Source organism: Herpailurus yagouaroundi, unplaced genomic scaffold, assembly GCF_014898765.1.
Source record: "Herpailurus yagouaroundi ecotype Mexico unplaced genomic scaffold, PumYag 67209, whole genome shotgun sequence".
NCBI classification, from domain to species: Eukaryota; Metazoa; Chordata; class Mammalia; order Carnivora; family Felidae; genus Herpailurus; species Herpailurus yagouaroundi.
This window is the reverse complement of record NW_024420049.1, coordinates 993736-1017702: the sequence shown is the minus strand read 5'-3', so window position 1 is coordinate 1017702 and position 23967 is coordinate 993736. Positions and strand designations below refer to the sequence as shown.

Genomic DNA, 23967 nt, shown 5'->3' with positions numbered 1-23967 from the left:
TATATATATATATATATATATAAAACAGAGCAAATTACAAACCCAGGGTCTACCAGTGCTGCCAGTGAAAAGTTTTTTAGATGTCAGGCTTGAAGCATCCTCAAATGGGAGTTGGAACAAACAGCAGGAATCAGAAGGGTTTTTCTGGTTTGTAATCCAAATGTCTGTGATGATCTTTTTGAATGGCCCATTTTAAGAAGGAATTATTAGTATAAATTGGGGAAAGGAGAATGAAAAAGAAAGGTACAACCATCATAAGAGAAGTTTGACGTCTTTCGCAGGTTCACAGGAATGAGAAGGCACATTAGTTTGCTCATTAGTTTCCTGTGAAGGGGGTACAGGTTTTATTTTGGATATAGAAGCCCATGAAAAATGCCCCTATAGCTTTACTGCAGTGGGTGACATAATATGACCCAGTATCGCCCCTCCACAGTGATAGGAAGAACAAAGGCAAGAAGGAGATGGCAGGTAAAATTAAATTTCCTTATAACCTGCAGCCCATTGACAGATACTTGAGGCAAGCAAGCATAGCATTTCTCCAGGAACCCCCTATGGTCCTAATGTTAATGCTTTGCTAGAGGGAAAAACAACCTTAGCTTGACAATAGCAAGGCCTCAGGTATCTTAGGAGTCCTCTTTAGCATATCAAAGTCCCTCTGGAGGCCTCCCCTTTGACTGTACCCCCCCAACTCCATAGTATAAAACCAACCAGTCTTCACAACCCCAATGTAGCTCTTTCTGCCCATGGGTCACCTTTTGCACCATAAATGAATGAATGAATGAATGAATGAATACATTTTAATTCCAGCAAATAACATACAGTGTTGTATCAGCTTCAGTTGTACAATATAGTGATTCAATAGTTCCATATATTACTCAGTGTTCATCAAGATAAGTGTATTCTTAATCCCCTTTACCCGTTTCACACCACTCCCCACCTACCTCCCCCCACTGTTAATCTTCTGTTCACTATAATGAAGAGTATGATTTTTGATTTGTCTCTTTTTTCCCTTTGTTCATTTGTTTTGTTCATTAATTATACATGATTGAACTCATGGTATTTACCTTTCTCTGACTAGCATATTTCACTCAGCACTATACTCTAGATTGATCCATGTTATTGCAAATAAAAAGATTTCATTATTTTTCATGGCTGAATAATATTCCTGTGTGTGTCTAACATTTTCATCCATCCATTCATCTATTAATGAACACTTGGGCTGCTTCCATAGTTTGGCTATTGTAAATAAGGCTACTATGAACATAGGCATGCATATATACCTCTGAATTAGTGCTTTGTATTCTTTGGGGAAATACACAGTAGTGCTATTAAGGATAGTAAGGCAGCTCTATTTTTAACTTTCTGAGGAGCTTCCATATGGTTTTCTACAGTGGCTGCACACTTTGCATTCCCACCAATAGTACAAGAGGGTTCCTTTTTCTTCACATCCTTTCCAGCACTTTTTTGTTTCTTGAGTTTTTAATTTTAGCCATTCTGACAGGTGTGAGGCAACAGCTTATCATGGTTTTGATTAGCATTTCCCTAATGACAAGTGATGTTGAGATCATTTCAGGTGTCTGTTGGCCATCTGAATGCCTTCTTTGGAGAAATATCTGTTCATGTCTTCTGCACATTTTTTAATTAGAATATTTGGTTTAAATTTTTAGTGTTGAGTTGTACAAGTTCTTTATATATTTTGGAAAAAACTTTTATCAGATATATCACTTGCAAATATCTTCTTCCATTCATAGATTCTTTTAGTTTTGTAGTTTCCTTCACTGTACAGAACCTTTTCATTTTGATGAAGTCCCAATAGTTTATTTTTGCTTTTGTTTCCCTTCCCTCAGGGGACATTATCTTGGAAGATGTTGCTACAACTGTCAGAGAAAATACTGTCTGTGCTCTTCTCTAGGATTTTTATAGTTTCAGGTCTCACATTTAGGTCTTTAATACATTTTGAATTTAATTTTGTGTATGATATAAGGAAGAGGTCCAGTTTCATTCTTTTGCATGTTGCTGTCCAGTGTTCCCAACACCATTTGTTGAAGAGACTATTTTTTTCCCATTGCATATTCTTGTCTCCTTTGTCAACGATTAATTGATCTTATAATTGTGGGTTTATTTCTGGGCTCTCTGTCCCATTCCATTAATTTGTATGCCGGTACCATAGTGTTTTGATCACTATAGCTTTGTAACATAACTTAAGTCTGGAATTGTGACATCTCCAATTTTTTCATTTTCAATATTGCTTTGGCTATTGGGGTCTTCTAGCTCTGTGAAAAATGCTGGTGGTACTTTGACAGGGTTTGCATTAAATGTATAGACAGCTTTGGGTAGTATAGATGTTTTAACAATATTTTTTCTTACAATCCATGAGCATGGAATGCTTTTCCATTTCTTTGTGTTATCTTCAATTTATTTCATCAAAGTTTGATAGTTTTCAGAGTACAGGTCTTTTCACCTCTTTGGTTAAGTTTATTCCTAGGTATTTTATCATATTTGGTGCAACTGTAAAAAGAATTGTTTTGTTAAGTTCTCTTTCTGCTGGTTCATTAATTAATGTATACAAATGCAATGGATTTCTATACATCTATTTTGCATCTTGCGACTTTACGGAATTCATTTATCAGTTGTAGTTTTTTGATGGAGTCTTTAGGGTTTTCTATATAGAATATCACGTCATCTGCACACAGTGAAAGTTTTACATCTTCCTTACCAATTTGGATGCCTTTTATTTCTTATGTTGTCTGACTGCTGTGTCTAGGACTTCCAGTACTATGTTGATTAAAAGTGGTGAGAACAGACATCTTTGTCTTGTTCCTGACCTTAGGGGTAAAGCTCTCAGGATTTCACCATTGAGTATGATGTTAGCCATGGGTTTTTCATATATGGCTTTTATTACGTTGAGGCATGTTCCCTCTAAACCTACTTTGCTGAGGGTTTTTATCATGAATGGATGTTGTACAATGTCAAGTGCTTTTTCTGCATCCTTTGAAATGATAATATAGTTTTTATCTTTTCTCTTCCTGATGTGATGTATTACATTAATTGATCTGCAAATACTGAACCACGCTTATGGCCCAGGAATAAATCCCACTTGCATGTGGTGAATGATTTTTTTTTGATGTATTGCTGATTTGGTTTGCTAGTTATTTTGTTGGACTTTTGCATCTACGTTCATCAGAAATACTGGCCTTCTCTTTTTTTGATGGCGTCTTTATCTGGATTTGGTATCAGAGCAATGATGGCCTCGTGGAATGAATTTAGAAAATTTCCTTCCTCTTCTATTTTTTAGAAAAGTTTGAGAAGAACAGGTATTAACTCTTCTTTAAATGTTTGGTAGAATTCCCCTGGGAAGCTGTCTGGTCATGGGCTTCTTTGTTGGGAGTTGTTTCATTACTGATTTAACTCCATTGCTGGTAACTAGCCTATTCCAGGTTTTTTAATGTTTATTTATTTTTGAGAGAGACAGAGCACGAGTGGGGGAGGCACAGAGACAGAGAGGGAGACACAGAATCTGAAACAGGTTCCAGGCTCTGAGCTGTCAGCACAGAGCCCGACATGGGGCTCAAACTCGAGAACGGGAAGATCATGACCTGAGCCGAAGTCAGATGCTCAACTGAGCCACCCAGGCACCCCTAGTCTGTTCAAATTTCTATGTCTTCCTGCTTCAGCTTTGGTAGGTTATATGTTTCTAGAAATATATCCATTTTTTTCTAGGTTGTCCAATTTGTTGGTATGTAATTTTTCATAATATTCTATTATAAGCATTTCTATCTCTGTGGTGTCAGTTGTTATTTCTCCTCCTTTATTTGATTGTTTATTTGCATACTCTCTTTTTTTATGAGTCTGGCTAGATTGATGGATTTTGTTGATCTTTTCTAAGAAGCAGCTCCTGGGTCCTTTGACCTCTTCTATTGCCTTTTTTTTTTTTAACTTTCTATTTCATTTATTTCTGCTCTAATCTTTATTACTTCCTTCCTTCTGCAGGTTTTAGGTTTTGTTTGTTTTTTTCTCTAGCTCCTTTAGGTATAAGGGTAGGTTGTTTACTTGAGATTTTTCTTGCTTCTTGAGGTAGGCCTCTATTGCTATAAACTTCCCTCTTACAACTGGTTTCACTGCATCCCAAAGATTTTGGACTATTTTATTTGCATTTGCATTTCTCTCCATGTGATTTCTGATTTCTTTGATTTATTGGTTGACCCATTCATTGTTTAGTAGCATGTCATTTAACCTCCATGTATTTGTGGTCTTTCCAGATTTTTTTCTTGTGGTTGATTTCTAGTTCTATAGCATTGTGGCCAAAGAAAATATATGGTATGACTTCAATCTTTTTGAATTTGGTGAGACTTGTTTTGTGGTCTAATATGTGATCTATTCTGGAGAACGTTCCCCGTGCACTTGAAAAGAATGTGTTTTAGGATGGAATGTTCTGTACATATCTGTTAAATCTATCTGTTCCAGTGTGTCATTCAAAGCCACTGTTTCCTTCTTGATTTTAAATTTGGATGTGTCCATTGATGTAAGTGAGGTGCTAAAGTCCCCCACTATTACCATATTACTATCAATTCGGTCTTCTACGTTTATTATTAAGTGTTTTATCTATTTGGGTGCTTTCATGTTGAGTGCATAAATGTTTATAATTGTTATATCTTCTTGTTGGGTTGTCTCCTTTCTGATTATATAGTGTCATTCTTTGTTTCTTGTTACAGTATTTGTTTTAAAGTCTAGTTTGTCAGATAGAAGTACTACTACTCCAGCTTTCTTCCAACATCCATTTGCATGATATATGTTTTTCCATCCCCTCACTTCTCATAACCTTTTTCTTATTTTATCAGCTACTCTGTCACCCTGTACCTTTTGATTGTTCAGTCCATTTACATTAAAAGTAATTATTGATATATATTTATTACCATTTTGGTACTTGTTTTGTGGTTGTTTTTGTAGTTCTTCTCTGATCCTCTCTTTTGTCTTTCATGGTTTACTGGCTTTCCTTAGTAATATACTTGGGATTCTTTTCTCTTTATTCTTTGCATATGTATTACTAGCTTTTGATTTGTGATTACCATTAGGTTTGTATATAACATATGCATATAGCAGTCTGTATGAAGTTGATAGTCATTTAACTCATTTCTCACTCCTCTTCCCCCCACCACGCTTTACATATATAGCATATTTTCCATCCTTTTGTGGATCTCTTGACTGATTTTTACAGATATACTTATTTTTATTGCTTTTGTGTTTCCTACTCTTAATTAAAGTCTTTCCTTTCCACTCAGAGTCACCTTTAATATTTCTTATAGGGCTGGTTTAGTGGTCATGAACTCCTTTAGCTTTTGTTTGAGAAACTCATTATCTCTCCTATTCTGAATAATAGCCTTGCTACATAAAGTATTTTTGGCTGCAGATTTTTTCCTTTCAGCTCTTTGAGTATATCATGATACTCTTGGGTGGCCTGAAAAGTTTCCGCTGAAAAATCAGCTGACAGCCTTATGGAATTTCCTTGTGTATAATGGTCTTTTCTCCTGCTCCTTTTAAAATTATCTCTTCATTACCACTTTTTGGCATTTTAATTACTATGTGTCTTGGTGTGGACCCCCTAGGCTGAATTTTGGGAAGGGATCTCTGTGCCTCCTGCATGTGGATAGGTTTCTTTCCCCATATTAGGTAAGTTTTCAGCTATTGTATCTTCACATAAATTTTCTGCCCCTCCTTTCTCTTCTTCTGGGATACCTACAATGTCAATATTATTATGCTTGATGGAGTCGCTAAGTTCCCTAAGACCATTCTCATTTTGCATAACTTTTTTTTTTTTCTCTTGGCTGCTCAGCCTGATTATTTCCCACTGTTCTGTCTTCCAGGTCACTAATTCACTCCTTGTTTTTTTCTAGCTTGGTATTTATTCCAACAAGGATATTTCTAATTTCATTTACTGTATTCTTCACTTCAGATTGGTTCTTTTTTATCTCTTTTTTAAGGGTATCACTGACGCACTCCACTCTTTTCTCAAATATGATGAGTATCTTTATGATCATTACTTTAAATTTTCTACCAGGCATATTACTTATATCCATTTTACTTATGTCTCTTGCTGTGGTTTGGTCCTGTTCTTTCATCTGGGATATATTTGTCTTTCTCCTCATTTTCTCTGTGTCTGTTTCTGTGTGTTAGTCAGCTGAAAGTCAGCTACATATCCTACTCTTGAAGGTGTTGACCTTATGAAGAAGAGGTGCTGTAGTACTCTGCAGTTCAGTGTCCCTTGTTCCCCAGGACCTGGTGCTTCATGGGATATACCAATGTGTGCTGCATGCACCCTGCTGTTGTGTCCTGGCCGCTTTTTCATTCAATTGGTGCATCTGCAGAGGCTCTCTTTGCCTGCTGTGGGCAGTGTTTGGTCTCTGGTCAGGGTAGGCTGTAAAGTTTTAACAAGGTGCACACCAGTCTGCTTGCAAAATGAGACCTGCAGCCACCATGAGGACCAGGACCAGGTCAGCCTAGGCAGATTTGCAAGGCATACAGGACTTGTAATTTTAATAAGGTAAGTCTCAAGCTCCCACAAGGCCTGCCACCACCGCTGCTGCCCCCACCTCCAGGACCGAGGCCCTGAAAAACATGTGGATAGAAGGATGCAGTGTTGATGAGGTTTGCACTGCTCTTCTGAGGGAGGGGATCCACAGCACTGAGAATGAGGCAAGTATGACTGGGAAGGGTAGATTCAACAAAGCACAGGGAGAGCAGAGTTTCATGTGAGCAGGTTAGGTAGTAAGTGTTGGCCCCACACTTGTTCCCACAGATGCCCTGTGTTTATGCTGGCGGGTGGGGATGTAAGATGATGCCTGCTGGCTACTTTGTTCCTATAGAAGTCTATCAGCCATCCCTGCTTCTCTGGGACATGCTCTGAAATGAGCAAGCTACTCTCCCTCCCATATGTCCCAGGCATTTTCCAAACTACTGCTTCTATGCTATATCTCCACAGGCTGTTCATCGTGCTGTCTCTATAAAGGTGGGGACTCAGTTTCCTCTCACCCTTCTACGCTCTCCCAGAACTGAGCCCCCTGATTTTTAAAATTCCAGGTGTTAAGTCCCACTGGTTATAAGAACTCATGAAATTTGGCCCTTCTAGCTTTCAAAGCCAAACATTACATGGATTTGTCTTTACCATGCAGACTTCCTGGTATAACAGTCTATTTCTCTCCCCTCTTCACACCCGTAGCTTGCCCCACCGCCACCATCATGGATGGCCATGGTCCATTTTGCTCTCCACCACATCTCCACCATTCTTACCCTCTTCAGTGTAGTCTCTTCTCTACCTTTAGTTGTGGAGTTTGCTCTGCCAGTCTTCCAGTCATTTTCTGGGTTATCTACACTGATGTGACTGTTATGTAGTTGCATCCATGGGCCAAGGTGAGTTAGGGTCCTCCTATTCAACAATATCCCTAGCCTCCTTCCTTTTCTCTTTCTTTATTGATGAGTCTGGCTAAGGGTTTGTCAATTTTGTTTGATCCCTTCAAACAATCAGCTCTCAGTTTCATTATTTTTTTTCTATCATTTTTTCTTTTTTTCTAGTCTCCATGTCATTTATTTATGCTCTGATCTTTATTACTTCCTTCCATATACTCACCTTGGGCTTTGTTCTTTTTCCAGTTCTTTAAGGTGTAAGGTTAGATAATTTGAGCTTTTTCTTCTTTCTTGGAATAGGCTTGTATATTATTTACTTCCCTTTTAGAACTGGTTTCATTGTGTTCCAAAGATTTTGGACCATTGTGTTTTCATTTTAATTTGTCTCCATGTAGTTTTGGATTTCTTATTTGATTTCTTCATTGAACCATTGGTTGTTTAGTACCATACTGTTTAGGCTTCACATGTCTGTGTTTTTACCAGTTCTTCTCCTTGTGACTGATTTCTACTTTCATATCATTATGGCTGGAAAAGATACATGGTTAAGATTTCAATCTTCTTAAATTTGAGACTTGTTTTGTGACCCAACATGTAGTCTATTCTGGAGACTGTTCCATGTACACTTGAAAAGAGTGTATACTCTGTTGAATGGAATGTTCTTTATATATCTGCTAGATCTATCTAGTGCAGGGTGTCATTCAAAACCACTATTTCCTTATTGATTTTCTGCCCAGATGATCTATCCAATAAAGTAAATGGGGTGTTAAAGACCCTAATAATATATATTACCATCAATTTCTCTCTTTATATCTGTTAATATTTGCTTTACATATTTAGGTGGTCCAATATTGAGTGCATAGATATTTACAATTTTTATATCTTCTTTTTGGAGTGATCTCTTTATCATTATGTAATGCCCTTTATCTCTTATTACGGTATTTGTTTTAAAGCATATTTTGTCTGATACAAGTACTGCTACCCTGGCTTTTTTTTTCCCACTTCTATTTTTTTGGTAAATATTTTCCTATCCTTTCACTTTCAGACTGTATACGTCTTTAGGTCTGAGGTGTCTCTGACAGGCAGCATAGAGATGAGTATTTTTTTCTTTTCAATCCATTCTGCCACTCTAGATCTTTTGATTGGAGCACTTAGGCCATTTACATTTAAAGTTATTATTCACAGATATATACTTATTTCCACTTTTGTTAATTGTTTTCTGGTTGTTTCCGTAGTTCTTCTCTGTTCCTTTCTTCTCTTGCTCTCTTTCTGTTTGACGAGTTTCTGTACTGTTATGTTTGGCTTCCTATTTTTGTGCATCTCTTATAGCTTTTGAGTTTGTGGTTACATTGAGGTTCATATATAATATCCTTATACAGCAGACTATATTAAGTTGATGTTCAAACACATTCTTTTTATTTTTTTTTTTAATTTTTTTTTTCAACGTTTATTTATTTTTGGGACAGAGAGAGACAGAGCATGAACGGGGGAGGGGCAAAGAGAGAGGGAGACACAGAATCGGAAACAGGCTCCAGGCTCTGAGCCATCAGCCCAGAGCCCGATGCGGGGCTCGAACTCCCGGACCGCGAGATCGTGACCTGGCTGAAGTCGGATGCTTAACCGACTGCGCCACCCAGGCGCCCCTCAAACACATTCTAAAAAAACACTATTTTTTTTTTTTTACCTTGCTCCACATTTTGTGTATATGCTGTCATATTTTACATCTTTATATTCATAATTTTCTTATGTCTAATTATGGTCTTTTCTTCTTCACTTGAGGAAGTCCCTTTCACATTTCTTGTAGGGCTGGTTTAATGGTAATACACTCATTTAACTTTTGTTTGTCTGGGAAATTCTTTATCTCTCCTCAATTCTGAATGATAACCTTGCCAGATAGAGTATTCTTGGTTGCAGGGTTGTTTTTTTTTTTTTTTTTCCAGCACTATGAATGTATCATTCCACTCCCTTCTGGCCTGCAAAGTGTCTTCTGAAAAATCAGCTGACAGCCTTATAGAGTCTCCCTTGTAGGTAAGTTTTTGCTTCTCTCTTGCTGCTTTTAAAATTCTCTCTTTATCTTTAATCTTTGACATTTTAATTATTATGTGTCATGGTATGGACCTCCTTCAATTCATCTTGTTTGGAATTCTCTGTGCTTCTTGAAACTGGATGTCTATTTCCTTCCCTAGGTTAGTGAAGTTTTCAGGTCTTAATTCTTCAAGTAAGTTTTCTGTACCGTTCTCCTCCTCTTCTGGGATCCCTATAACATGAACATTTGTTTGCTTGATATTGTCCAAGAGATCCCTTAACCTACTCTCATGTTTTCAAATTATTCTTTTCGCTTTTTGCTATTCAGTTTGGGCGCTTATCATTACCCTGCCTTCCAGATTGCTGGCATGTTCTTCTGCATCCACTAATCTATTGCTGATTCCTGCTAGTGTATTTTTTTTCATTACAGCTATTGTATTCTTCAACTGTGATTGGTCCTTGTTTATATTTTATAACTCTTTATTGAAGGTTTCACTAAGTTCTTCCACTCATCTTCAGCCCAGTGGGCACCTTTACAATCAGTACTTTAAATGTTTTATCAGACATGTTGCTTATCTCCATTTCTTTTAGTTATTTTACTGACATTTTTGTCTTGTTCCTCTTAGAGCATGTTGCCCTGTCTCCCCATTTAGCTTAACTTTCTATGTTTGTTTCTATGGATTATGTGGACCAGCTACTTCTAAAATTGAAGGAATGATCTTGTGTCTGGTTGTTCCCTGTGTAGACTGTGTGTGCTTGGTGATTTTTGCTGGCTGGCTGGAGCTGTGGCTGGCATGGGTTGGGGGACGCAGGGTTCTCCACACAGTGGGCACCCTGGCAGGAAAGCTAACGCTGAAGTAGCTGCAGGCCAGTGTAGTCCCTGGGCTCTCCACACAGCAGGTGCCCTGGCAGGACAGCTATTGCTTAAATGGGTGAAGTTCAGGGTATTCCACGTTGCCCATGGCGGGGCGGGGCGGGGTATGCCCTGCAAGGTGGCTGGAGCTGAGACCGTGTGTGGGCTGGGAGGTCCATGGGCTCTCCACACAGAAGGTGCCCTGACAGGATTAGCTGAAGCTGAAGTGGCTGGAAGATGGGAGGGTCCTGGGGATCTATGCACAGAGGCCATCTTGGCAGGACAGCTGAAGCTGAAGTGGATATAAATCAGGATGTTCCAGGACTCTCTGCACAGTCATTGCCCTGGAGGGGCAGCTGGAGCCAAGACAAGGTATATGTCAGGGGGTCTTGGAGTGCTCCATGCTGTGGGCATCCTGGCAGGATGGGTAAAACTGAAGTGGATGTGGGCCAGTGTGATGTCTGGGTTCTCCCTACAAAGTATGCCCTGGCAGAACAGGTGAAGCTGAAGTGGGTACAGCTGACATGTCCTGGGGTGCTCGATGCTGGGGTGCCTTGGCTTGGTGAATGGAGCTGAGGCTGGCATGGGCAGAGGTGCGCCAGGGTGCTTCATGCAGGGGTGCCCTGGTGAGGCAGTGAGGCAGCTGGATCCAAAGCAGACATCAGCCAGGAGGTTCCAGAGCACTCTGCATCAAAGGTTCTCGAGCAAGCTGTCTGAGGCCAAAGTGGTGAGGTCCTGGAGTGTTCTGGGGTGCCTTGCACCTGTGTCACCTTGGCACAAAAGCTGGAGCTGTACTGAGCACTAACCAGGGGTGTCCCAGTGTGCAGCATGCGCTACTCTGTGGCCACCTTGGTGGGATGGCTTGGGCTGGTGTGGTGTGGTGTGGGCTAGAGGCCTGGGGCTCACTGAGGCGGCAGGTCAGTTTTCATGCCAAGACTGTGTACTAGTCTGTGCTTTCAAGGTGGAGCGGGGGACACAGACCATGTCTGTCAGTCCCTCCCACCCGCAGAGTATGCCAGCAGCTCCCTCACCATTTGGTGGAGTTCTAGGGCTGGCTCTTTTATGTGCTAGTTTCCCTTTTACACTGAGTTTTCCCTGTACCCCAGCTATCCAGGGCTGGTGTGCGTTAGGGAACCTGGGTCTCAAGAAGTGGCAAACTAGTTATGGCATCCAGACCTTGCTGGGTCAGTGCTTTCAAGGGGAAGCAGGAGCATAAACCATGTTGCTCACCAGTCCCTCCTCTGACCCAGAGATTTCCAGCAGCTATGTGGTGTTTGGTGGAGTTCTAAGAGTAGCTCTTTTATGAGCTAGTTTCTCTTTTAAACCATGCCTTTTTTTCTGTGCCCAAGGACAGATGACTGCTCCTGATCCCTCAGTACTATCTCTCCCCACTGCAGTTTACAGCGTCAGGGGTGGGGGTTCCCTTCACTGCTGTGTCTCCATCTCTCTTGCCATTGTCTTTTGCTGTTCTATCTTCTGTTGTACAGAAGCTGTTCAGTTAGCCCTCAGTTCGTCCTCGGAAGGATTTGCTCTGTAAATAGGTGTAATTTGGAGCGTTCAATGGAGGAGGTGAGTTCAGGGTCTTCCTACATTGCCAACTTGAACTGGAACTTCTGAATCAGTAATTTTTAAACTTTGCCCAAGGAAAAGCCCATGACTAGATGGCTTCAAAGATGAATTTCAAGATGAGTTAATACCATTTTGTCAAAAACTCTTCCAAAATAGAAGTGGAGGGAATACTTCTCAACTCATCCTATGAGGCCAGTTTTACTCTGATATCAAAATCAGACAAAGACATCACCAGAGAAAAACAGATCACTATCTCATGAATATAAGACATAAAACCACAGTAAAATATTAGAAGAAATCCAGCAATATATTAAAGGGATTATACCTCATGATGAAGTGGCATTTATTTCCACTATTAAAGGTTGATTTAATATCAAAAAACCAAATATTATAATATGCTGTATTAACAGAATAAATCCGAAATCCATATGATCAACTGGTGCATAACAGCACCTGGCAGAATCTAACATCCTTATGTATTATTCTATGTATATAGAAAAACATAAGGAACTCACTAAAAAACTATTAGAACTATTAAAAAGTTCAACAACGTTGACAATACAAAATCAGTATTCAAAATCAACTGTATTTCTATACATGAGCAATGAAGCCATCCAAAAATGATAGAGAAAAAATCCATTTACAATAGCATCAAAAAACTAAAAAATAAAATACTTAGAAACAAGGCAAGAAGTATGTTGGAAGAGAGATACTATTAAAGGGAAATTATTCTGACACCTGTCAAAAATGGTAAGGAAAATTTTATTCAAGATGACTGCAATAGGGATCAAAACTATCAAAATAGGTTAAGAAAGACTGAGCTCCACCGTAAATATAACAAGAAGTGGGGTGATGTCAGCATCACGGCAGTGTAAGACATCCCTCTATTTTGTTCCCTCTTTTAAAAAACTAATTAGGCATCCATCCTCAAACAAAAGCACCTATGTCGAAGTTGTCAGATCCAACACCATATGCCAAAGACCTGAGGGGGTCTCATGCACCCATACATTGGTAACAGGCAGACAGACCTAAGTGCAGGCTGTGGAACCAGCAGGACCAGTGAACCTGCCCTAAGCCCTCTTGGCCACAGTTGGAGAAAACCTGAAGAGTACTGACTTAGGCAGGTACTCATGGATAAGACATAATTTATAGAAGGCCAGCTTTGCCAAGAGATTTCAGCAGGGGATTGGAGCATAAAATATAGATATTAAGTTTAGATGCATTGGAGAGGGTAAGAGGAACTTTGCCAGCACTGACCATCCCCAAGGTAACACAACATTGGGCTGACTAGCTGGTGGCAATCTCTCTACCAGGGGAAAGGAAAAACAGTGAGTGAGTACCTGGCCACATCAGCTATGTGACAAGCTATTGGCGAAACTCACGTCTCTTCAGCAGCACCCAGAGTACCGAGGCAAGAACTCCAAGACTGTGGGCAGGGAGGAGACTGGGAAAGAGGCGAATAAAAATATCACAGGACACGAAAAGAACATACTTCCTGATGACTGTGCTCAGAACTTAAGCAGGAAGTCCACCCACAAACCTCTTGGAGACCCTCACCAATGATTCCTCCCCACACACCAGTCGCAAAGTCACCTCCTCCCACTCTGTGGCCAGCTCCTAATGCATGCTCCCAAGTGCAATGGCAAGAGTGAGCTCCAGTAAAAGGAGTGCTCTCAGAATATCAGATCAGGGTCTGAGGGCAAGGGAGAAACCATAAACTCAAACTGTAGTGTCATTTTCTGGAAAACAATAAAAAGGTTTCTAGCTGCCAGCATGGTGAATTTTAAGACCAGAAAAGACATAAAAGCTTAAGAATTCTGCCACAAGAGTAAGAAACATGTAGCAGGAATATCCAGACAAAGTTGCAGAAAACCCCAGATAAGAGGACGACGAATGCTATTTCCTACCTGAGGGTAACTAGCAAAGACTTTAGGAGGTGTCCGCTACTTTAAAAGTGAAGGCAGCCACACAAAAGTTCAAGGAACATAAAGAATCAAGGAAATATGTCAACACTGTAAGATAACAACCATCCTCCAATAACTGAAGTCAAAAGCATGAAATTTTGCAATCTAGCTAATAATTCAAAATAGCTGCTTTGAAGAAACTCAACAATCTGCAACCCCCCCCCCTCAAAAAAAAAGGAAACAAAAAGCAAAAAAAACCCGGAAAGATAATCAACAAAATCAGGAGGGGAGCCTGGGTGGCTCAGTCGGTTGAGTGTCCGACTTTGGCTCAGGTCATGATCTCACAGTCTGGTCTGTGAGTTCGAACCCCGCGTCAGGCTCTGTGCTGACAGCTCAAAGCCTGGAGCCTGCTTCAGATTCTGTGTCTCCCTCTCTCTCTCTCTCTCTCTGCCCCTCCCCCTCTCGCACTCTGTCTCTCTCTCAAATAAATATTAACAAAATCAGGAAAACACTACATGAATAAAATCTGAAATTTAACAGAGAGATAGAAATCATGACAAAGAATCAAATTCTGGAGCTGAAGAATTCAATGAATGAGATGAAAAATTCAATAGAAAACATCTACCTCAAAGTAGACCAAATGGAAGACATAAGTGAGCTAGAGGATAGGAACTTTGAAACAACACAGAGGATAACAAGGAGAAAATAATGTAAAATAACCAAAATGCCTACATGATCTATGGGACTCCATCAAATGTACAAATATTAGAATAACTGGGGTTCCAAAAAGAGAAGACAGGGAGAAGAAGACAGTAAGCTTATTTAGAGAAATAATAGTGGAAAACTTCCCAAACCTGGAGAGAGACCTGGAAATCCAAGTTCATGAAGTTAAAAGATCACTCTATTATCTCAACACAAAAAGACCTTCTTAAGATACATTATAATAAAACTGTCAAAAATCAAAGATAAAGAGAAACTCTCAAAAGCACTCAAAGAGAAAACAAGATTGTAATCTACAAAGAAATTCCCATTAGGCTATCAATGGATTTTGTAGCAGAAACCCTAAAGGCCAGAAATGAATGTGGAATAACATATCCAAGGTGTTGAAAGAAAAAAACTTGCCAGCCAAGAATACTCTATACAACAAATTTATTCTTCAGATATGAAGCAGAAATAAAGATATTCTCAGACAAATAAAAGCTGGGGGAGTTCATCACCACTAGACTTGCCATACAAGAAATGCTAAAAGGAAAAGACACTAATTAGTGGCATGAAAACTTACAAAAGTATATAATACACTGGTAAAGGTTAAGTATACAGATTTAGAAAACTCTAATTCTGTAACAGGATGGTGTGTTAAACACTTAACTATAGTATAAAGATTAAAGGAAATGAGTATTATAAATCTCTACAGCTACTATAAATTTTTAACAAATACACAATATAAAAAGAGGTAAATTATGACATCAAAAGTATAAAAGGGGAATAAATAGGTAGTTTTGTATTCAGTCAAAGTTAAGTTGCTATCACCTTAAAATGGACTATTTTATCTATTAGATGGTTTATGTAAGCCCCATGGGAACTGCAAAGCAAAAGCCTAGAATAGATTCACAAAAGATAAAGGGAAAATGGAGCACAGAATCCCAAAACATCACCAATTTTAAAAGGTAGGCAGAAATTCTGGACAATATAGATGGACCTAGAGAGTATTATGCTAAATGAAGTAAAGACAAATACCATATGATTCCACTAATACATGGAACCTAAGAAACAAAACAAACAGAAACAGATCATAAATAATTACAACTGGTGGTTGCTAGAGGGGAAGGGGAGGGGGGGATAGGTGAAACAGGTGGAGTGGATTAAGAGGTGGAAAGTTCCAGCTATAAAATAATTAACATGGATGAAAAGTACAACATAGGAAATATAGTCAATAATATCATAACTTTCTATGGTGACAGACTGTAACTGCACTTCTTGTGGTAAGCATTTCATAATGTATATAATTGTTAAATCACTATGTTGTATACTTGAAACGAATACAATACGGTGTGTCAACTATTTTCCTTTTCTTTTTTGACAGAGGGAGAGAGCGTGCATGCAAGTGGGGGAGGGGCGGGGAGAGAGGGAGACAGAGAATCTGAAGCAGGCTCCATGCTGTCAGCACAGACCCTGATGTGGGGCTCGAATCCATGAACTATGAGATCATGACCTGAGCCAAAAATCAAGAGTCAGACGCTTCAGACACTTAACCGAATGAGCCATCCAGGTGCCCCTCAACTATATTTCAATTAAAAACTACATATATTTTCTGGGATACACACACACACACACACGTATGTATGTACGTATATATGTACGTACATACATATGTATGTATATATATATAGTCTGGGGGAAAATAATAAATAAAAGGAAAAAATTAAAAAGTAGGCAGAAATGGAAGGAAAAAGGAACAATGAAATTATAAAAACAACCAGAAAGCAGTGAATAAGATGGAATTAGTAAGCTCTTATATTTCAAAAATTAACTGTAGTAAGTTCACCAATCAAAAGGCACAGAGTAGCTGGATGGATTTAAAAAAAAAAGATCCAATAATATGCTGCTTACATGAGACTCACTTTAGATTTAAGTACACACATAGGCTTAAAGTGAAGGGATGGAAAAAGATATGTCATGCAAGTGGAAACCAAAAGAAAGTGGGGATAGCTATACTTAGAAAAAATAAGACTGTACAGAAAAACAGTAAAAAAAAAAAAAGGACAAATACAGTCATTATATAATAATAAAGTGGTCAATTCATTAGGAAGATATAACAATCTTAAATATACATGCACACAATATCAGAGCACCTAAATAAGATTTTTTTTTCAACGTTTATTTATTTTTGGGACAGAGAGAGACAGAGCATGAACGGGGGAGGGGCAGAGAGAGAGGGAGACACAGAATCGGAAACAGGCTCCAGGCTCTGAGCCATCAGCCCAGAGCCTGACACGGGGCTCGAACTCACGGACCGCGAGATTGTGACCTGGCTGAAGTCGGACGCTTAACCGACTGCGCCACCCAGGCGCCCCTAAATAAGATTTTTAATACTAACAGATCTGAAGGGAGAAAGAGATAATACAATAATAGTAAGGGACTTCAATACACTACTTTCAACAATGGGTAGATCATCCAAACAGAAAATCAACAAGGAAACACTGGACTTAAACCATACAAGTGGTCATAACAGACATACACAGAACATTCCATCCAACAGCAAAATACACATTTTTCTCAAGTGCACAAGGAACATTCTCCAGGATATACCATATGATAGGACATAAAACAAATCTTAACAAATTTAGGAAGACTGAAATCATACCAAGTATCTTTTCCAACCACAGTAGTATGAAAATAGAAATCAATAAGAGGAAAGCTGGAAAATCTATAAATATGTGGAAAGTAAACAGCACACTCTTGAACAACTAACGGGTTAAAGAGATAAATCAAAAGGGAAAAAAAAGAAACCTCTGAGCAAATGAAAATAGAAACATAGGACACCAAAACACATAGGATGCTACAAAAGCAGTTCTGCGAGGGAAGATTATAGTGATAAATGAATATGTTAAGAAAACAAAAGACCTCAAATAAACAACCTAACTTTACCCTTCAAAGAACTAGAAACAGAAGAACAAACTAAGCCCAAAGTTAGTGGAAGGAAGGAAATAAAGTTCAGAGTGGAAATTAATGAAATAGAAACCAGAAAAAAAAATAGAAGAGATCAACAAAACTAATAGCTGTTTTTTTAAAGATAAAATCGACAAACTTCTAGCTAGACTAAGAAAAAAAGAAGATTCAAATAAATAAACTCAGAAATGAAAGAAGAGACATTACAACTGATACTACAGAAATACATAGGATCGTAAGAGATTCTTATGAACAATTATATGGCAACAAACTGGATAACCTAGAAGAAATGGATATATTCATAGAAACATACAACCTACAAGACAGAATCAGAAAGAATTAGAAATTATGAACATTCCAATAATGAGTAAGGAGATTAAATCTGTAACCAAAAAGCTTCTAACACAGAAAAACCCAAAACCAGATGGCTTCACTGGTGAATTCTACCAAACATTTAAAGAAAAAATAATGCCAATCCTTCTCAAACTCTTCCAAAAAACTGAAGAGGAAGGAATACTTCCAAACTCCTTTTACAAGGTCAGCATTATCCAGATAAGGACACAACAGGGAAATAAAACTATAGGCCAATATCCCTAATGAACACAGAGGCAAAAATTCTCAAAAAAAAAAATTAGCAAATTGAATTCAAACTACATTAAAATGATCATATACCACGACCAACTGGGATTTATCTATGGCATACAAGAATGGTTTAATGTACACAAATAAACAGATGTGATATATCACATTAATATAATGAAAGATAAAAACTTATAATCACCTCAATAGATGCAGAAGAAAACATTTTACAAAACACAACATCATTTCATAATAAAAACCCTCAACAAATTGAGTATAGAACATATTTCAGCATAATAAAAGTCATATATGACCAACACACTTCACCACATATATATATACATATGTATATACACACACATATATATATATATATATACACACACACACACACACACACACACACACACACAGAGAATATTATTGAGCCATAAAAAAGAATGAAATTCTGCCATTTGTGACAATATGGATGGATCTGGAGGGCACTATGCTTAGTGACATAAGCAGACAAAGATTATATACTACTTATACATAATGCAAGAATCTAAAAATGCTGAATTTGTAGAAACAGGAAGTAGAATGAAGGTTACCAGGAGCTGGAAGATGCAGAGTAGGGAGATGTTAAAGGGTACAAACCTGCAACTAGAACATGAATAAATTCTGGAGATCTAGTGTACAGCATACTGAGTATAGTCAACAACACTGTATTATATACTTCAATATTGCTAAGAGACTGGATCTTAAATGTTCTCACTGCAGAAATGACAATTTATATGATGTGATAGAGGTGTTACCCAAAAGCTAAAGTGGCAATCATATTGCATTATTTAAAATGTATTAACATGTTGTACACTTTAAACTCACATGATGTTTATGTAAATTATATCTCAGTAAAATAAAAAAACAAGGACAAGTAGGGTTTTATTAACCCACAAGTAGAGTGAAGGGGTGGTCAGTAGATGAAAAATTACTGGCAGAAATCAAGGGTAGGCCTAAACTGGCTTAAAAGTATCTTCCTAAAGGCAAGCCAAGGACTTTACATCAAAGGTAGATGATGAGGAACTTGATCACCTATCAAGGGTGATCAGATATCAAGGGTAAGGGATTGACTTAAGGATTCTTTGGTTAAGACTCAGGTAGACATGGGACATAGCCTAAGAATGAGGCCTGGACAAACAGAGGGCTGAGAAGAGATGGTCTAACATTCGGTCAAGCAGAGAGTCTTTGTCATGTATGATCTGTATGCCAAAAACTATAAAACATCGTCAAAAAAAATTTAAAAAGACCTAAATAAATGAAAAGACATCTCATGTTCATGGATCAGCTTAATATTGTTGAATTTGGCAGTATTTCCCAAATTGATCTACAGATTCAACACAATCCCTATGAAAATTCCAGCTACCTTTTTTTTTTCAGAAACTGCAAAAAATTCTTATGGAAAGGAAAGGTACCCAGAATAGACAAAGCAATCCAGAAAAAGAGGAACAAAGTTGGAAGAGTCATAATTCCTGATTTAAAAACTTACTACAAATCTGCAATAATCATGACAGTGTAATACTGGCATAAAGACAGACATAAAGATAAATGGTACAGAACTAGGAGTACAGAAATAAACCCATACATCTATGGATTAACTGATTTTTGATAAGGGTGCTAAGATCATTCAAAAGGAAAAGAAAACTCTTTTCAACCAATGTTACTAGGATGACTGGATATATACATTTGAGAGAATTAAGTTGGACCCCTTCCTTACCTTATACACAAACATTAATTCAAAAGAGGTCATAGACCTAAAGGTAAGAGCTAAAACTATAAAATGTTTAGAAGAAAACACAGGAGTAAATCTTTGTGACCTTGGCTTAGGCGATGGATTGTTTTTTAGATATGACACCCAAAAGACAAGCAACAAAAGAAAAAAAAATAAATTGGGTTTCAACAAATTAAAAAACACTTTTGTGCTTCAAAGATCACTATCAAAAAAATGAAAAGATAACCCATAGAATGGGAGAAAATATTTGCAAATCATATCTGATAAGGGCCTAATACCCAGAATATGCAAAAAACTCTTACAGCTTAAGATTAATAAGACAGCCCAATTAAAAAATAACAATGTGGGGGGTACCTGGGTGGCTCAGTCAGTTAAATGCCCGACTTTGGTTCAGGTCATGATCTCGGTTTGTGAATTTGAGCCCCTCATTGGGCTCTGTGCTGACAGCTCGGAGCCTGGAACCTGCTTCAGATTCGGTGTCTCCCTCTCTCTCTGCCCCTCCCCTGCTCATGCTCACTCACTCACTCTCTCTCTCTCTCTCAAAAAATAAACAAACATAAAAAATAAAAAAAAAAAAGAAAAAATGACAATGGGGTACACCTGGGTGGCTCAGTCATTTTGGTGTCCAACTCTTGATGTTGGCTCAGGTCATGATCCCAGGGCTGTGAGATCGAGCCCTGTGTCGGGCTCCATGTTGAGCATGGAGCCTGCTTGGGATTCTCTCCCTCTCTCCCTTTGCCCGTTTCCCCCACTCTCTCTGTGTCTAAAAAATAAGTAAATCAAAATAAAAAATAAAAAATATAAAATGATAATGGATAGAATAGAATAGAAATTTGAATAGAAATTTCTCCAAAGATCTATAAATACAAATGGCCCATAAGCACATGAAAAGATGCTCAACATCATTAGTCATATGGGAAATGCAAACCAAACCACAATATGATACCGTTTCACACATACTAGCTTGGCTATAATAAAAAACACAATAATAAATTTGGACATGTGGAGAAATCAGAATGCTTGTACACTATTGGGAATGTACAATGGGTGTAGCCACTTTAGGAAAGTTTGGTCTTACTCAAAATGTTAAACGTAGAGTTCCGATGTGACCCAGCAATAATAGTCCTCAGTATTTCCCCAAGAGAACTGAACACATAGGCTCAAACAAAAACTCATACACAACTGTTCACAGAAGCATTATTTATAATAACCAAAAAGTGGAAACCACAAAAATGTCCATCAACTGGTTTCAATACAATGGACTATAACATAGCCATAACAAGGAATGAAGTACCGATACATGCCACAACATGAATGAACCTCAACATCATTAAGGTAAGTGAAAGAAGCCAAGATACAAAAGGCTACATATTATATGATTCCATTTGTATGAAATGTCCAGAAGAGGAAAATCGATACAGACAAACAGAAGATTAATTGTTGCTTAGGTCTGGATGTTGAGAGCGAAAGAGAAGTGACTGTAAATGGGTATAGGATTTCTTTTAGAGGTGATGACAATGATCTAAAGTTGATTACAGTGATAGCTGCACAACTCTGAATATATTATAAACCATTGGATGGTATAATTTAAATAGGTGAATTGTATGGCGTGTGATTTTTATCTTAATAAAGCTGTTTAAAAAATCAAACTGAGATTATTAGAAATGCTTTTGCTAAATTTTAATTGGATATCTCTGTAATTCTAAAAATAAGTCATTTAAAAGTTGACGTAAAAGGTTCATTTTCTGAGAAATTTATGCATTTGTAATAACACTGTAGTAGTTGGATGCTTCACTTTCAGGAGAAGTAAATACATCTGACAACCAAAAATAGAGGAAAAGTAAGTATTAGTAGTTCATTCCATAGGTTCTCTAGTTTGCATCCAGACGTACAACTAAAACTAAAATCAATGGTAGGAAATCACTTCAAATAACCAAGAGACAAAACATATCAAGAATTGCATGTTTCTCCCTTTTTATGCTTAACATCACTGATCATCAGGGAAATACAAATCAAAACTACAATGAGATATCTCCTCACATCTGTCAGAATGGCTAAAATTAACAACTCAAGAAACAACAGATGTTGGCGAGGATGTGGTGAAAGGGGAACCCTTTTACACTGTTCGTGGGAATGCAAACTGGTGCAGTCCCTCTAGAAAACAGTATGGAGGTTCCTCAGAAAGTTAAAACAGCTCCTCTACAATCCAGAAATTGCATTACTAGGTATTTATCCAAAGGATACAAAAATACTACTTCAAGGAGATACACGCAGCCCAATGTTTATAGCAGCATTATCTACTATAGCCAAATTATGGAAGCAGCCCAAGTGTCCATAGACTAATGAATGGATAAAGAAGATGTGGTTTATGTATACAGAGGAATATTACTCAGCAATCAAGAAGAATGAAACCTTCCATCTGCAATGATGTTGATACAGCTAGAGAGTAAAATGCTAAGCAAAATAAGTCAGTCAGAGAAGGACAAATATCATATGATTTCACTCACATGTGGAATTTAAGAAACAAAACCAATGAGCAAATGGAAAAAAAAAGGAAATGAGAGGCAAACCAGAAACAGAATGTCAACTATACAGAACACAGTGATGGTTACCAAAGGCAAGGTGGGTGGGGGAATTAATACAGGGATTAAGGACTGTACTTGTGGTGATGAGCACCAGGTGTTGCATGGAAGTGTTGAATCACTATATTGTATACCTAAAACTAATATTACGCTGTAGGTTAACTAACTGGAATGAAAATAAAAATTTAAAAAAAAGTTCCTCCCTTTTGACTATTAATCTCATTCCTGGGAATAGGCACAAAACCATATATAACAGTACTATTACTGTAACACAAACCTCTAAATCAGTGCTATCTAAGAGTGTTTGCTACTGCTTCAACTATCTCTAATCACAGAGTTCAGTCCAACTGACATATTCATAACAAGATGTTCTCAATGAAGGAAGCACAGCACTGACTTACATGCTGGAGCAAGCTCTTTATCTGGTTGTAAAACAGTATTCTGAATACCACTTCTCTAAAGAACCAAAGGTCCAAAATAAGGACATGATTTGTAACCTATAATATAACCCAATTACATACTATATGAGCAAAAAGTAGACTCATGATAGCTAACAGTAATTCAGCTTTTACTGTATGCTAGGCACTGTACAATATGCTTCACAAATATTCTCTCCTTTTTCCTGGTAACCTTAGGTGCTATCATCTCCTTTTTGCAGATTAGGAAACAAAGTTCAGAGAAGTTAGAGGACTGACCAAGGACTGACTGGAGGTAGAAGTGACATCAGAACTCAAACTCCAGCACATAGGACTCCAAATTTTGGTCACTGTATTATACTGCCCAAACAAAACTGAATATAAACTATTATTATAATATGTATATATGGATAAAAAAATTTTAAAAAATGGAAATAAATCTTTAGAATGGTGAGACCAAGGGTAAGTAATCTTTTTAAAAATGTCTTTACAGTTTGTACCTGTTCTAATAATAAACGTAAAAGTAATTCAAATAGTAAATCCAAAATTACAAGTAAACTGACATTTATGAAATTTAACAATCTCAATTAAGTATCTTATAAAACAATAATATAATCAGCTTCATTCAATTTTATACAAGTTATCATCTGAGATATTCCCCTTAGAAAGAGTGGATCTCAAACTTGAATATGCATTAGAATCCTCTGGAGGGCTTCTGAAAACACAGATTGCTAGGCCCCACTCACAGTTTCTGATTCAACAGGTCTGGGGTGGGTCCCAAAAACTTCCATTTCTAACCAGTTCCCAAGGCATGTTGATGCTACTGGCCCAGGGACAGTTTGAGAACCAGTGTTTTTAGAAAAATTAGCATCATCCCAAATCTAAATACAACTGCATAATCAATTAAAAAATAAACTGAGCCTGGATGGCTCAGTCGGTTAAGCATCCGATTTTGGCTCAGGTCATGATCTTGTGATTCACAAGTTTGAGCCCCGTGTTGGGCTCTGAGCTGTCAGCACAGAGCCTGGAGCCTACTTCAGGTTCTGTGTCTCTCTCTTTCTCTGCCCCTCCCCTGCTTGCACTCTGTCTCTCTCAAAAATAAAGAAACATTAAAATAAAATAAACTTGATGAATTTCTCTGGATTAGTTTAATGTGCTGAACAGCTTGAGAAAACACAGGCTGACTGAATTTCTATCATAGTTTGTC

The 23967-nt window shown here is 37.9% G+C and overlaps 1 protein-coding gene across 1 annotated transcript in view; it reads right to left on the bottom strand.

The window, feature by feature from the left end:
- VAMP7 (vesicle associated membrane protein 7) overlaps positions 1 to 23967 on the bottom strand; it is a 60890-nt gene that overhangs the window by 15101 nt on the left and 21822 nt on the right. The gene's annotated exons all lie outside the window — the stretch shown is intronic.